This window comes from Odocoileus virginianus, chromosome 10 (assembly GCF_023699985.2).
Source record: "Odocoileus virginianus isolate 20LAN1187 ecotype Illinois chromosome 10, Ovbor_1.2, whole genome shotgun sequence".
NCBI classification, from domain to species: Eukaryota; Metazoa; Chordata; class Mammalia; order Artiodactyla; family Cervidae; genus Odocoileus; species Odocoileus virginianus.
In genome coordinates, this window is record NC_069683.1 from 60,237,578 (window position 1) to 60,253,435 (window position 15,858).

A 15,858-nucleotide genomic window follows, 5' to 3' on the forward strand; every position below is an offset into this window, starting at 1 on the left:
ACAAGAGGTGGTTTTCAAAAATCTGCTTCCCTGGCCTCATTTTCTCACTTCCCCCCAATAAGCGCCCTTCCTGCTAGCCCTAATATTTCCAACTTGTGCACTCTGGGGTCTTATGGAATTATTTGGAAAGATCAGAAGAACCATATGTACATCAAGAAGTCTGCAGCCTGAATAAGTAATGTGACTGAAACATATGCTGTAGGTTCGCAAAACTTAACTCATGCATCTCCCAGGATTCGCAGAGAAAATGGAATTTCTTAATTTTGTCTAAGTCTAATCTAGCTTCTTTTGCAATTATTCCCTCTAGTGTCTTTCCACTTGCTGGTAGTAGGCATAAATATTAGTTCATGTTGGAGGTACCCTTCTTTTGTGATCATATTTGCTGGGATGGAGGTGGAGGTTGTCCCAGGAGACCTGCTGAAGGAAAGAACAGAATTTTCCTGGCACTGACTTGCTCTCAAGCTTGGGGTCTTGGTCTTTGTTTCTGTGAACCTACAAAGTGGCTTCTGGTCAGGGAACATGTCTGTTCTTGAGTACCCCCAGGTTAATCCTCCCGAGGACCAAGCCTCATGAGGGAGGGGCAAGCAATTTGTTTACTCAAGGGTCACCGGAGCCTCCTCAAATAGCACAGAGCTTGATGGCTAGGAGTTGGGACTCTCCTGGTTAGCGTTTTCCCAGGCACTGTACAAAAGAGCCCCACCTTCTAGTCTTTCATGGTAGCTGCCTCCTTCCCCAACTTAATCTCCTTATCTTGTCCTTTTCCCCAGAAACTCTCCTCTTCAAATTTTTCACATCTGATCTTCCCCCCCATCCTTGGGAAGATCTCTTCTTGGGGTGAAGTTGGGAGGACATCGGGTTCTTCCTGAATTTACCTAACGGTAAACACACCTCATCATTGTGAAATATTTAATTTTTTTCTTCTGAAAATAATGTGATTTATTTTTCACCTGAGAAACACATTCCTTAGTTAAAGTAACATTGAGCCCAATTTTTTTTTTTTAGTTCAAATTTTGTTGTCAATTTCGTTTTTCTTTTTTTTTTTTTTTTGCTAAATTCACATAAGGGGAAATGTACAAATCTGAAATGTACACTACGTGATTTTTAGAAAAATGCATATATCTGTGTAACCTGAAATATACAGCATTTCCACCACACCGGGAAATTCCCTTATGCTCCTGTTTCTAGTTAATTCCCCAAAAGGGGTAACTGTTTTTCTGATGTTTTTCATCATAAATGAGCTTTACCTATTTTAAAACTTTATATGAGTAGAATCAACCAGTTAACACTGAGCCTATTAATTGCAAAGAAATAACCCTGACATTATTGTGATAAGGGAAGAACACAGCTCTGTGAGGGAAGGATGTTTGTTGTGTATTAACTGCTTTATCTGAACTGTTTTATTTTTGCAGGAACAGCCCTTGACCTACAACAGGCATTCAATTCATGTTTGTTGCATGATTGAATGAATAAATAAATAGAATATATTCTTCCTTCTGGGGTTTCTTTTTGATGCATACACAGGATCCCCATATTGGCAGAGAATAGATTCAACAGAGATGGAAATGGTGTCTCAGTTCTGCCAATGTATTATACTTTTTTTCAGGATAACTTTATTAAAAATATTAGAATAAATGTGTATCTATGTAGTAATTATCTTTTCCAAAGAAAACAGGAGTCCACAAAAGAAGCTCTTTTATCCCAGAGGCAGCTTCCTCAACTCAGTGTCATGTCCTAGAGGCAATCACTGCTAATAGGCTGTGTTTCTAGTTCTACTGGTAACCATATGACCTTAAATAATATACTCAAACCTCTAGTTTCCTGTCTCTATAAGCTGAAGAGAATCATTGGGTTTTTTGTTAGGGAGTCAAAAACACTGCCTCACTGCCTACTCATACTCCCTTTCCCCCTTGTCTCCTATTTTTTCTCTCATCGTATGCATATTTTTAAAGTTTTTGATGTAAATCTTGAGAAGTTTTCTTGTTTTTATTTTTCTGAGTAGCCAGTTTGGTTGTCTGCTGTATTTAGTGTATTATTCATCCTACCTATTGAATTTCTTGTCATTTTTAATTTCTAAGAACTATTTTGTTTTTGGCTGATGGTTCCCTATTATATAGCACCCTGTTCATGTTTAATTGATACAAAATCTAGACTCTGAGGATTCTAATGACTTAACAAAAACCCTCTTCTCTGTTCCCTGGATTTTCTGTTTACTCTGGTGTCAGTGAATTTCCTCCCGTGTCTGTGGATAATTCCCAGGTTATCTCTGAGTGAGAGTTGGGCTGTAGGATATGGTTTTTCTGTAGCTATAGAGATGATTGCATTACCGGGCTGCCTGGGGGCTCTTTGTAAGTAGGGTTTCCCTGAGAAGATGGCATTCGGGGAACCTCAACTTTTGCAAAGGAGAATGACCTCACTTTGGTGATGGGGAACAGTATGTCCCTCCTGGGCAGAGTTGCCATTCCTTTTCTGCTTGTCCCTCTCCTCCTCCAACTCATCTCCCCGCAGACACATTATTGCACTTCTGTGTGGGTGGAAGGAACTGCCTAAAGTCCTAGTCGTCTTCTTTCTCAAGCTCTGATTTCCTTACCAGGAAGATTTTCTAGGAAGATCACTTATTTTTTCTAGATAAAAATCTTCTGTTTTAGTTTCAGTGGGACTTTTACAGAAAGGGAAGATGATGTGAACCTTAAGTCTGACATCATGTGTTACTACTTTTTAAAATCTATCAACAAACATTTTATTTAGGACTACTGCATTGAAATTTATAGATGGGGTTGACTTTTTAAAAATTTTTAAAACATTGAATGAAAGATTTTTAAAATTCTGTAGTGCTTACAGTTTTTAAAAGTTTCACACACAAAAAATAAAAGTTTCACAAACATGATTTCATACAATCCCATGATTATCCTTTTTAAAATCCCCTACCACTATATTGGGCTTTCCAGGTGACTGAGTGGATAAAGAATCCACCTGCAGTGCAAGAGACACGGGTTTGATCCCTGGCCCGGGAAGATCCCCTGGAGAAGGGCATGGTAACCCACTCTGGTATTCTTGCCTGGAGAATCCCCTGGACAGAGGAGCCTGGTGGGCTACAGACCATGGGGTCACAAAGAGTCAGACACAGCTGAAGTGATTAAGCACACATTCACGCACCCCTGTATTGCCCCTCCCCCTTTCCTCTCCCCACTGGTAACCACTAGTTTGTTCTCTGAATCTGAGAGTCTGGCTCTTTCCTAGTCTTATTCACTTGTTCGTTATATTTTTTAGATTCCACATGTAAGTAATATCATACAGTATCTGTCTTTCTCTCTCTGACTTATTTTACTCAGCACAATACCCTCCAAGTCCATCCATGTTCTTGCAAGTGGCAAAATGTCATTCTTTTTTATGGTTGAATAGTAGTCCTGGGCTTCCCGGGTAGCTCAGCTGGTAAAGAATCTGCGTGCAATGCAGGAGACCCCGGTTTGATTCCTGGGTCAGGAAGATCCCTGGAGAAGGGATAGGCTGCTCACTCCAGTATTCCTGGACTTCTCTGGTGGCTCAGACTATAAAGAATGCACCTGCAATGTGGGAGAACTGGGTTCAGTCTCTGGATTGGGAAGATGCCCTGGAGGAGGGCATGGCAACCCACTCCAGTATTCTTGTCTGGAGAATCCCCACAGACAGAGGAGACTGGTGGGCCACAGTCCATGGAGTCACAAAGAGTTGGAGTCACAAAGTGATACAGGACTATATATATATATATATATATATATATATACTTTACATAAAGTATATATATATATATATGTAAAGTATATATATATATATGTAAAGTATATATATATATATATGTAAAGTATATATATATATATATATATATATATATACTTATATATCCATTCATCTGTTGATGGACACTTAGACTACTTTCATACCTTGGCAATGTGATACTATTTTTTGTATCTATACAGAGCTGCAATAGTGATTGATAAAATACACTTTTGTTCAAGAGCTCTACTATATGCATAGTAGATTTTGCTATGATGTGCTTTCTCAATCAATGTAAGCTAAACCTACAACTGTTTTCATTAGGGATAAATGAAACTGGTGTTAAAATTGTTGATAGCCTATCTTAGCCAAGCTGCCTTAATCACTTGGAGCATGATGCACGCTTCATGTTTTATGCTGCTCTCTGTACCTGGATTGCTCATCTCACTTCTACCTGCTGATCCTACCATCATGAAGTACTAGGTCAATGATCAATTTCTCTGTGACATTTTCCTGTATGCTCTAGACAGAATTAATTGCTTCATCTTCATTATTTCCTCAACTTTCTGTCCATCCTTCCAGCATAGCGATTATCATGTTGTATGGAGTTGTTTGCATTCTCTCTCACTTCACTCCAGGCTTATTCATCTTTTAAGGTTTTATCTCAAATACACAGAATGAAGATTTGTTGGCTTGTACTTCAGACTTTGCTTTTATATTTTGTAATGATTGTCATTGACTCTTCATGGTGAATAGAAGGCCATAACAGAAATAATTGTCATTTATCTTACCTCTGTGAAGCCTTCCAGAGTAGAAATTATGCCAATCATCATTCCTGGTGTTGTCCAAAGCTATTTAGAAGATGATTTCTGCCTATGTGTTTCTGCTAAGATTATTCATTTTCCTTTCAAGGGTTACCTAAGAAAAAAGGAAAGACCCCATGTCAAGAGATCTCTGAGAAGAAGTGAGGGAAAAAAAATGAACTTAATTTTCAATGAAAAGTTTGGGAGGAGAGAGGACAATGTGAGTTTAAGTCTCTTTCATTGTCTAGAGGGTCCCTTAGGGCAAGACTTTTGTTCACTGCTGCCTTCATTCATCTACTCACCCCATAAATATTTACTGAGTGCCTATGGTGTGTCAGGTATTGTGTTAGGACTTGGGAAGATGCTGAACATGGTAAACCAAGTCCCTGTCTTTATGCCGTTTATAGTCTCCTGGGCATTTCGCCATGCTGCTCAATGATTCTTGTGGAAGACACTCTAAGGACGGGTCAATAGGAAGTTAATCAATTGTGTTTGTTGGTATTTCTTATATATTCATCCTGGTGCTAGGCCTTGTAGGCCATTTAGAAGTAGGACAGACCTTGTTCATAAGGAATTTAGAATAAAAAATGATTAGAGTCCTGTGTAAAATGGCATAGAGAACCAGCAAATTATATGGCTATAGTATAAGGATATTAGCAGTTCAGAGTCTTAGGGATCATTTGTTTTCAAGAGCTAGAGATGGGGAACTGGAAAGCTTTGGATGTTTCATCAAAGCCCTCTTCTTCTTTTTCCTTTACCCCAGATGCCTAGTATACAGCCTTGCCTGAAGAAAGAGTTAAAAAATTGTTTTCTGTAATTGAAAAATCTGTGCACCTGTATGTGGATCCAGGTCCACAGCCAAGTTTCACAAGAGGTGACAATTGAGATGTGGAGGATGAGGACTAAAAACTTCAGGGATGCAGCAGAGGAAGATTCCAGGTAGAGTGAAAACATGTGGTAAAGTCTGGAGGAGGCAAGGAGTATGAATTTCAAGGCACAGATTCTGCTAGCATGGCCAGAGCATAGAGTACACAGTGGGGGAGTGATGAGAGATGAGGCTAGAAGGATAGTTTAGGAGCTAAATCATGCACGATTTTGTTCACCTTCCTACCAGGAGGGTGTTATATATTAAGGAGTGAGTCAAAGGTCCTCTACCTGAAAAAATGCCCAGTCATGTTGTGACTCTCTGATTGTGATATGTTATAAGCGCATTTTTGATTTTAAGTTTTGCTAACATGCACATTTACACACCCACACAGGTACACACATGGTTATATAAAAGAGCGCTGGACACAGTTACTTTTGCGCAGACGATGAAGTCTTCCGATGACAAAAAGTTGATAATGCAGAGGTGGGTGGCTATGTTTGTTTGTTTGAGCTTTGCAGTTTTGACAAAGGGGTAAAGGAACGCGCTCTCAAGACAAAATGAATCTGTTGAAGGAGAGGGCAGATGGTTAAGCCTGAAGACAAAGCTCAAGAAAAGATGATTATGGAAAATAAGAACTATTACCCAGAATAAAAATTACCCTCGGTGTGTGACTCAGCTTCAGTGCATAGTGAGTTCTATTCTTGCATCTGTCACAGGGGGAATCGAGAAAGAACTTCTGCCTCTTCCTTTACTAAGCTTGCAAAAGGAGGATGAGCTATCCTGTTTCTTGTTTTTGCAAAACAACAGAGCTTGCCTGGGAGAGTATATTAGCGGGCCAATTACAGCTGCATACTTAAACATACAGACAGCTTTCAATTACTGGAATGGAGAGCAATGGGGATGTTAAAAAAAAAAAAAGCCTAATGACAGATAATCCAAAAGTCATCAAATCTTAGCTTTTGAATGAATTATATTGTTTTCTTGCTGCAGATTTGTGTTCCTAATTATGCCTTGCTTAAGCTAATATTAAAATGAGTTTGCATTCCCAGAGAAAGCACACACCAGCTGGGCAAAAGAAAGGCAAGGACCCAAGAACTTGCTATGTGATGGGATGGGGTGGTTTTCAGGAAGCAGCCTAAGGATTGAATATTTTCTATAATAAACAAGAGTAGCCCTCCCAGCTCTTCCCAGCTTCCAGAAATAGGCTATCAGGACACAACAAGGATGTGGAAATGTGTTATCTCTAAATCAAGAAACCAAAGAAAAGCAGATCCAACCTTGCATATAGCACACAAAGTAATTTCTTGTTTAGTATTGTCCTGCATTTGAAAAGCCAAACTACCTTTGGTACAATATGGGCTGGCAGAGGGAGAGGACCCTTTTAAAAGTTGCTTGATCCCAGTGGAATTTAAACCTTAATTATCACTTAACCTAGGAAAGCTCTGCCAGTATTATAACAGTAAGTCCCTTCAGATCTGTAATTAAATTTCTGCCTGTGGGTTATGTGGGTAAATTCTGTAAGAGGGGTGAATCAATTATGCAAACATTTAAGTGGGCTATAAAATCCAGGAAGACAAGAGTTCCTGAAGTGCTACTGGAAAATTCTAGGATTATGTCAAAAGGACAATTTTCTTAACTTTTTCTAGAAATAACCAAGATTGATGATTGTGTCTGGGCAGGGAGGGTTCTGAAAAATTGCATACACAGTCACAGAATTTATACTAAGAATCAGAAAATACTAGCATTCAAAGAGGTTGATAAAACCAACACCTAAGATTTATCGATCATTTACTATGGGTTCTATGTGGTTTGAAGTATTTTCCATGTGATAACTCACTGAGCACTTAGTCTAAGCACTGTCTCCCTCTTAGAGGAAACTGAGGCCTGATCAAGAATGATCTGAGGCAACCCAAGACTTCTGATTCCTAATCCAGGGTGTTCTTTCTACACTGGAGTCCCTTTCGGTCTTTCTTGAAAGATCCTATCCCTTAACTGAATCAGCTTGCTTCAGAAAAAAAATGTTAACGATATGCTGGTGACCATGGAGAAAACATAGACTTTAGAGTTGAACCTGCACTTGACCTCTGGCTTGCTTCTTACTTCTAAGAGTTTGGGCTTCTGCAGGACTGCCCTGTCTGCTTGGCTTGCACCCTGCTGACTTCCTGGAATAAAGTCCAACATCCTTGCTTGGACCTCGAGGCTGGCCCTGCTGGTCTAGGCTCTCCTGACCTCACCAGCTTCACCTTGTGTCACTCCCCAGCCCTCACTTTCTGCCCCAGCTGCCTGGTGTGCTGTCACTCTTTGGGAGGACCATACTTCTTTCCACCTGCTGGGTACGTTCTCTTGCCCCTCTCCTATGGAACACCTCAGGTCTCAGCTTCAATTTCACTTCCTCAGGAAAGTCTTCTTGGATGATCAAACTGAGCCAGCTTCCTCCGTTAGGTGTTGTCATAGCAGCATGACTTGCCCTTGGTGACTCTCATCCCTGCCACAATTGATCAATTACTTGTACTTGTTTAACTCAAGCTCCGCTCCAAGAATAGGAGATCTAGGAGGGCAGAGATAGGTATTCCCAATGCTGAGGTCAAGCGAAGGTGCTCAGTAAATACCATACAAATGGAACCCATCGAGCCTCAGTTTTTTCTTTTGTAAAGTGGAGATGCCTCACTGGAAGATTGTCAGCATTAAATCCTTTATTGATTTAAGGCTTCCGCTCAGTGCTTGCTAGCAGCATAGAACTCAATAAACGGTGAATTTAATTTCCTCTACCTTCTTCCTATTCGGACAATGTCTCCAGGCACCATGCCTGCCGAAATATCTAAGAAAGATGGAATTATATTCCGGATAGTTTTAGTACAAAGCCTATTTTATGCGTTCTGCGTCTTCGAATACCAATCTCCGGCCGATGGTCTATGTGGCAACTAGCTCTCCAGGAACCAGCACATTTGACAAAGCTGGCACCTCACTCCCAGATGGACAGGATAACAGAGTGCTTACTCTAGTCTGCAGGCATCGTTTTCCCGGGGTCAGAACCTTAAACTAATCCTGCTGCTGAATATGAAACAGATGAAACGGGGAGCAGCTGCTCTTCTCAGCTGGTGAGCCGCTGGAGCTGAAGCAGTGTGGTGGTCAGGTGTCTTTCCCCTCAAAGCCCAGACAGAGTGACGACAAGGCTGCTCAAATGTGTGCTTACCTGGAAACCTCCGGCCATGTTTTCCTCCGGAAAGAAAACGCAGAGTTCGCTCCCTTCCCCCACAGCTGGTATCCGGAAGCTCCAAGACAAAGAACGCGTTTCCGCCTCAGCAGGCTCTTCTTTGGATTGTCAGACCTCTCCCAGCCCTTGACCCTCTGCTGCTTTGGAAACTCGGGAGTGGGCAAAGAACCTGATACCTCCCCATTCCCCACCCTTGTCTTTATATAAGCATAAGGGGAGGCAAGATGGAGCACATATAGGGCTGTAGGCAATATAGAAGGCATGTCACAAACCCCTTAGAACAAGCTATGGATGGGTCAAGTTTATGCTTAAGTCAAAGGGAAAGTTCCCTCTAAACATAATGTAAAACAACAGAGCTAGTTTTAAGACCAGGGGTAGAAAATTAGTCCTGGAACCAAGACTTGTCACTTGTTACTCTCTGTGTGGCCTTGGGTAATTATTTCACCTTTCTAAAAAACGAAGTTTCTCATCTGTAAAGGGACCATATACAGACCAGGGATTAGCAAGATTTTTTTTTTGTAAAGAATGAGTTAGTACACAGTCATCAAGACAGTATGATACTGGCATGAAGATAGAAATATAGACCAATGGAACAAGATAGAAAGCCCAGAGATAAATCCATGCTCCCTATGGGCACCTTATCTTTGACAAAGGAGGCAAGAATATACAATGGAGAACTGACCTCTTCAATAAGTGGTGCTGGAAAAACTGGACAACTACTTGTAAAAGAATGAAATTAGAACACTTCCTAACATTATATACAAAACCAAAATAAAAATAGATTAAAGATAAAATGGATTAAATTAAGGCCAGAACCTATACAGCTCTTAGAGAAAAACGTAGACAGTACACCCTGACATACATCACAGCAATATTCTCTCTGACCCATCCCCTAGATTAATGGAAATATAAACAAAAATAAACAAGTGGAACCTAGTAAAACTTAGAAGCATTTGCACAGCAAAGGAAACTATAAACATGATGAAAAGACAACCCTCACAATGGGAGAAAATAATTGCAAATGAAGCAACTGACAAAGGGTTGATCTCCAAAATATATAAGCAGCTCATATAGCTCAATATCCGAAAAACAAACAACCCAATCAAAAAATGGGCAGAAGACCTAAACAGACGTTTCTCCAAAGAAGACATACAGATGGCAAAAAAAAAAACCCCACACATACAAAAAAACACATGAAAAGATGCTCAACATCGTTCATTTTTAGAGAAATGTAAATCAAAACTACAGTGAGATACTACCTCACTCCAGTCAGAAAGGCCATTATCAAAAAATCTACAAACAGTAAATACTGGAGAGGGTGTGGAGAAAAGGGAGCCCTCCTGTTGGTGGGAATGTAAACTGATGCAGCCATTATGGAAAACAGTATGGAGATTCGTTAAAAATTAGGAATAAATCTACCACACGATTCAGCAATCCCACTGCTGAGTCTATACCCTGAGAAAATCACAGTTCTAAAAGATACATGTACCTCAGTGTTCATTGCAGCAATATTTATAGTAGTCAGGACATGGAAGCAACCTGGATGTCCATCAACAGATGAATGGACAAAGAAGCTGTGGTACATATACACAATGGAATATTGATTGGCTACAAAAAAAGGAACAAATCTGAGTCAATTGTAGCAAGGTGGGTGACCCTAGAGCCTCTTATACAAATGAAGTGAGTCAGTTGGAAAAGTAGGTGTCACATATTAATGTATATATATGGAATCTATAAAAATAATACAGGTGAATCTAGTAGGGAACATACTGTGGACACAGTTGGGGACGGTGAGGGTGGGATGAATTGAGAAAGTAGCACTGGCATATATACACGATCATGTGTTAACTAGATAGTTAGTGGGAGATTGCTAAATAACATAGGGAGCTCTGTGATGACCTAGAGGAGTGGGATGGAGGAGGGGAGGGGGAGGCTCAAAGGAGAAGACATATATATATACATATATGTACATGTATATATATATATAATTATGACTGATTCATATTGTTGTATGGCAGAAACTAACATGAAATTGTAAAGCAATTTTCCATCCATTAAAAAAATAAATAAAATTTTAAAAAGAATAAATATCTCAGGCTTTGCAGCATATATAGTCTTTGTGGCATACCTTTTTTGTTTGTTTGTTTTATAGAAGCACAATTGCTTTGCAGTGATGCATTAGCTTCTGCAGTACAAGGAAGTGAATCAGCCATTTGTACACATAGATTCCTTCGTTCTCCAATCTCCCTCCCATCTCACCCTCATCCCACCCATCCAGGTCACTACAGAGCACCGAGCTTGGGCTCCCTGTGCTATACAGGCGGTTCCCACTAGCTATGTACTATATATATATGTCAAACCTTCAACAACGTATGAACTATTCTGAACTTGTAGGCTATACAAAAAAAACAGGCCAGGGCCAGATTTGGCAACTCCTGTTTAGGCTTATTGTGAAGATGAAAGCAGATAGTATATAAGAAATGTTTCGGATTGAACCTGAAACATAGCAAATTCTCAGTGAATGATAGGTATGATGATTCCTACCTGGTGACTGTGTAGAGGGCTATCTAAAAGCAATAGCAGAACTTTCAGGGCTTCCAGCTCTTCAGCCATACACACATGCAATAGGACAAATGTTTACAAAGAGTATAAACAGGACAGATTAGTATCATTAATGTGATCCTCATTATTTGATTCAAAGAATTTGAAAATAAAATATGGTCAAGGGTATTGGGGCTAACAGACTTTTCTGAGGACCCGCTGTGTGTCAGGACTCTGCTGCTGCTGCTGCTAAGTTGCTTCAGTCGTGTCTGACTCTGTGCGACCCCATAGACGGCAGCCCACCAGGCTCCCCCGTCCCTGGGATTCTCCAGGCAAGATCACTGGAGTGGGCTGCCATGTCCTTCTCAGGACTCTATGATGTGCTGTTTCACAACAGTGCTGCTAGATAGGTTTTACTGTTCCTGTTACAGAAGAGACACCAACCAGCAAGGGGGATATCCCTGGAAACCAAATGTGTCTGCCCAGGACCTCCAAGTTGTGCAATTTTTTTTTTCAATTTTTATTATTTATTTATTTACTTGAAGTATGGTTGATTTTACAATGTTGTGTGAGTTTCAGGCGTGCTGCACAATGATTCAGATATATATATATATATATATATATATATAAGTTCTTATATATATATTATCATATATATATATTACTTTTTCAGATCTAGAGACACATACTGACTGAAAATGAAGTATTCTGACCAAATAGAAAACAAAAGGAAGCTGGAGTAGCAATACATACATCAGACAAAATAGACTTTCAAGTAGACTGTTACAAGAGACAAAGAAGGTCACTACATAATGATCAATGGATCAATCCAAGAAGATATAACAATCTTAAATATTTATATATCACCCAACATAGGAGCACCTCAATACGTAAGGCAAAAGTTAACAGATAGGAAGTCATGGTCCTCTGACTCTTACATCCATTCTCTTTCTAATGTACATGCATTGGCATCAACTTTTGCCTCTTAACCTTGGAATAGGTGGCTGCCTGCTGAATGGAATTTAATGAATGGTTCAAACAGTAAGTCACTCAATCGTGTCTGACTCTTTGTGACCCCATGGACCCTAGTCTTCCAGGCTCCTCTATCCATGTAATTCTCCAGGCAAGAACACTGGAGTGGATTGCCATTCCCTTCTTCAGGGGATCTTCCCAGCTAAAGGATTGAGCCCAGGTCTCCTGCATTGTAGGCAGATTCCTTACCATCTGAGCCCCCAGGGAAGCCCTAGTCGTTCAAAGTCTGTTTCTAATTATACACCTTCTGTCTGTTAAAATCTATGCTAGACACGAATTACAAAATGAAAAAAAAAAAAAAAAAAAAGAAGGAGGAGAGTATGGCTTGATCCTTTTTGTTGAAGAACCAAGTCTAGTAGGAAAGATACCATGTGGGTAGCTAGCTAATCATGATACCTTTCATGAGGTATTCATGACAGTATTCTATTAGTAGTGTTTGGTGGAAAATTCAAGTCACGTTTTGCCTTTAGGAAGTCACTGTGACAATGCCTGGATTTATATTAAAAAGACACAACTTCCATCCTATCACAATCTCTTCATTTCAATATGGTATTTTCATTGGCTTCCCATTACCCAGAGAGTGAAGTTCAGACTTCTTGGATCCTCTGCCAGGCTTTATGTCAAAGATTCTCAGTAGGTATGTCAGATCTGCTGAGATGAGGCTATAGACTGAATTGTTCAAACCCAATTCCCAGTGAGATGGTATTTGGAGGTGGGGCCTCTAATCAGGTTGGAGTCCTCAGGAGTGGGATTAGTGTCCTTATAAAAGAGACACTGGAGACATGTCTTGTTCCTTTGCTCATGTGAGGTTATGGTGGGAAGATTGCTCTTCATGAGGAAGTGGGTGCTCACCGGACACTGAATCTGCTGGAACCAAATTCTCAGACTTCCAGCCTCCAGAACTGGAAGGAATAAGTTTCTGTTGTTTTTAGGCCTTTGGTATTTTGTTATTATGGGGCTTCCCAGATGGCTCAGTGGTAAAGAATCCGCCTGCAATGCAGGAGACCTGGGTTCGATCCCTGGGTTCGGAAGATTCCCTGAAGAAGGGCATGGCAACACACTCTCATGGACGGGGAGCCTGGTGGGCTACAGTCTGTGGGGTCTCAAAGAGTCAATGACTTAGCAGGTAAACAACAATTTTGTTTTTGTAGCCTGAACAGACTAAGACAGATGGTGACAGCCTTGTCCACTTACCTTGGTTTGTACTACAAATGTGATCATTATTCCACATGTGCCTCGACCTGAAATGGTTTGGGAAGCCTTGTCCTTCACAACTTGTCCCTGACTTTCTTGCCAAATTTCCTTCAGCTGTCTTTTCACACACAGGATCTATTTCTTGTTCCTTGTCCATTTGCCATGTTTCCCAGCCTACACACCTTTGCTCAGATGGTTTGTTCTGTCTGGAAGTCTTGCCTGATTCTTTCCACCACTTCTGTGTAGCCTGCAAATTCTTGGAAAAAAAAAAATAATAACCCATAAGTGACCTCTTTCATAAAGGATTCCCTGCATTCGTTATCCTTTCTTATGGCATTTGCCATCTGTTTCATCACTTAGTAGTGAAAGGACCTAGAGCTGGGTCTGATACTAGTAGGGCTCAGGAGGCCGACTGGTCAGCCTGCCTGCCTTCCCTGGTCTATCTGTGGGATCCTAGGAAAATTACTTAAATCAGTGTTTCTTAAACATAGCTGCACATCAGGTGACCTAAGGAGGTTTTGTTTAATAACCTGATGCCCAGGCCATACTGCAAGTCAATGAAACTAGAAACTCTAGAGGATGGTTTCAAGCATCAGAGTTCCCCAGGTGACTCCTACATGCAGCCAGGGTCCAGAGCCACTGCTTTGAACAAACAGAGCCTCGTTTCTTCTTTCCGAAGACTAAATGCAATGTTTGCAGCAGCTTGGCGTAATGCTTGGTGCATACTGAGTAGGCAGTAACTGTTAATTATTGCATTTTACCCCAGTTTTGCATTTCTTGGCCAAAAGTGCCTTGCACATAGTAGGTATATAAATAAATGCTGGTGGAATAAATGAATGCTCTTTGGGAAGGCCTCCGGGAAACACCCAGCAGGTTGTTGCAGAGAGCTGGCCTTAATGTGGAACTAAAAGTTGTACCTGAAGCAGAGACATGGAGGTGTGGTCATTCCTGGATGCAGGCAATGGGGGAGAAGTGGAGGGAGGTGGGTACTAGCTTTATAAGATTTAAAAACAATAATAAAACCAACTACAAGTCTATCTCCTTTTTATGATCATCTCCCACTGGAAATTCTTAACAGTACCGGTGATAAAATGCTTCTTGCTGGGGTAGACTTCTCCCAGTTACACGCCCTCTCTGCCTTATCTTTCCACTACTGGCTCAGAGCTTAATGAGCTAAATGGCTGGAGAAAGAAACAAGGGAAGTGTAAATTATATTTATAAATTAAGTCATATAAAGCCGGACTAAGTAATTAAACTGTGGACCCATAATTAAATACTTGTATAGCATTTGGGCCCTGAGATTTCTTCCCGCCGTAATGGTTGGCCGTCTGCGAGGTGGGCTGATAACTCATATGAGGTCCTGGGGCCAAGTGGTGCCAAGGGCACTGTCTGAAGAGAAGGATCCTTGAGAGACAGTGTTGGATGTTGTCAAAGGAACAGAAAGGAGATTTTCAGGGTAAACGGTGAGGAGTGGAAAACCCCAGGCCCCCTGGAGCATGTGAGAAGTGGTAGTAGCATCCTAGATTAGTGAACGAAGGCCCAGCAGGAAACAGTGGGGGTCTTCCCATTGCTGGCTCTAGCCCACCTTTCACCTTTCACTTCCTCCCCTCCCCTTCACATACCCAGCTAGAGCCACAGATGTCAATATGCCTTCTTTGAGCAGTCTCCTTTTCACATCTCTGCACCCTTGCCTGGGATGTTGCCTATGTACCCATCCCTTCTCCATTCTTAAAAAAAAAAATTAATGAAAAAAAAAAAAAAAAGGAATGCTCTATGAATTTGTGTGTCATTCTTGTGCAGGGGCCATGCTAATCTCTGCATCATTCCAATTTTAGTATATATGTTGTTGCCCAAGCGAACACCCTTCTCCATCCTTCACCAGGCAACTTAGTCCTTCAAGAATTAGCTCCAGGGGCCCTATGGAGCCTTTTTCCTGACTCATTCAGGCAGTGGCAAGCCTTCCTCTGGGAAGCACATGTGGCTCAGAGGTAAAGAATTCACCTGCCAATGCTGGCAGTGCAGGAAACGTGGGTTCAATCCGTGGGTCGAGAAGATTCCCTGGAGAAGGAAAATGGCAACCCACTCCAGTACTCTTGCCTAGAGAATCCCACGGACAGAGGAGTCTGGTGGGCTACGTCCATGGGGTCGCAAAGTTGGACACAACTGAGCAACCGAGCCTAAGAAGTCTTCCTCTGGCCCACAGAGTGACCTTATGGGGTAACAGTTCTCTGTGGAGTCTCTCCCCTGTAAGGTCCTAAGTAGCAGAGTCTCTGTTCAAAGCTCCTACAAAGTGCCTGGCAGGATGGAAGGTGCTTAACACTCCACTGTTGCGTGAGTGAGTGAGTGACCAAAGGACAGACAGACCTGCATAGAAGGAGAGGTGATATTATCCTTATTTTTCAGAGTTAGATGGTCAGCTCAGGGGCTCTGTCTTGTTCAGCTTCCTGTTGGCAGCA

The 15,858-nt window shown here is 41.2% G+C and overlaps 1 long non-coding RNA gene and 1 other non-coding gene across 2 annotated transcripts; both read right to left on the reverse strand.

Moving 5' to 3' along the window:
- Positions 1-3,161: 3,161 nt before the first annotated feature.
- Positions 3,162-10,175, reverse strand: LOC110132291 (uncharacterized). Its single transcript, XR_002312428.2, has 3 exons — positions 8,615-10,175; positions 4,542-4,668; positions 3,162-3,560 (listed from the first exon to the last, which is right to left on the reverse strand). It is a non-coding gene; the product is annotated as an uncharacterized lncRNA (long non-coding RNA).
- A 4,981-nt stretch (positions 10,176-15,156) lies between these two features.
- Positions 15,157-15,264, reverse strand: LOC139037311 (U6 spliceosomal RNA). Its single transcript, XR_011490132.1, has one exon. It is a non-coding gene; the product is annotated as a U6 spliceosomal RNA (small nuclear RNA).
- Between the last annotated feature and the right edge of the window lie 594 nt (positions 15,265-15,858).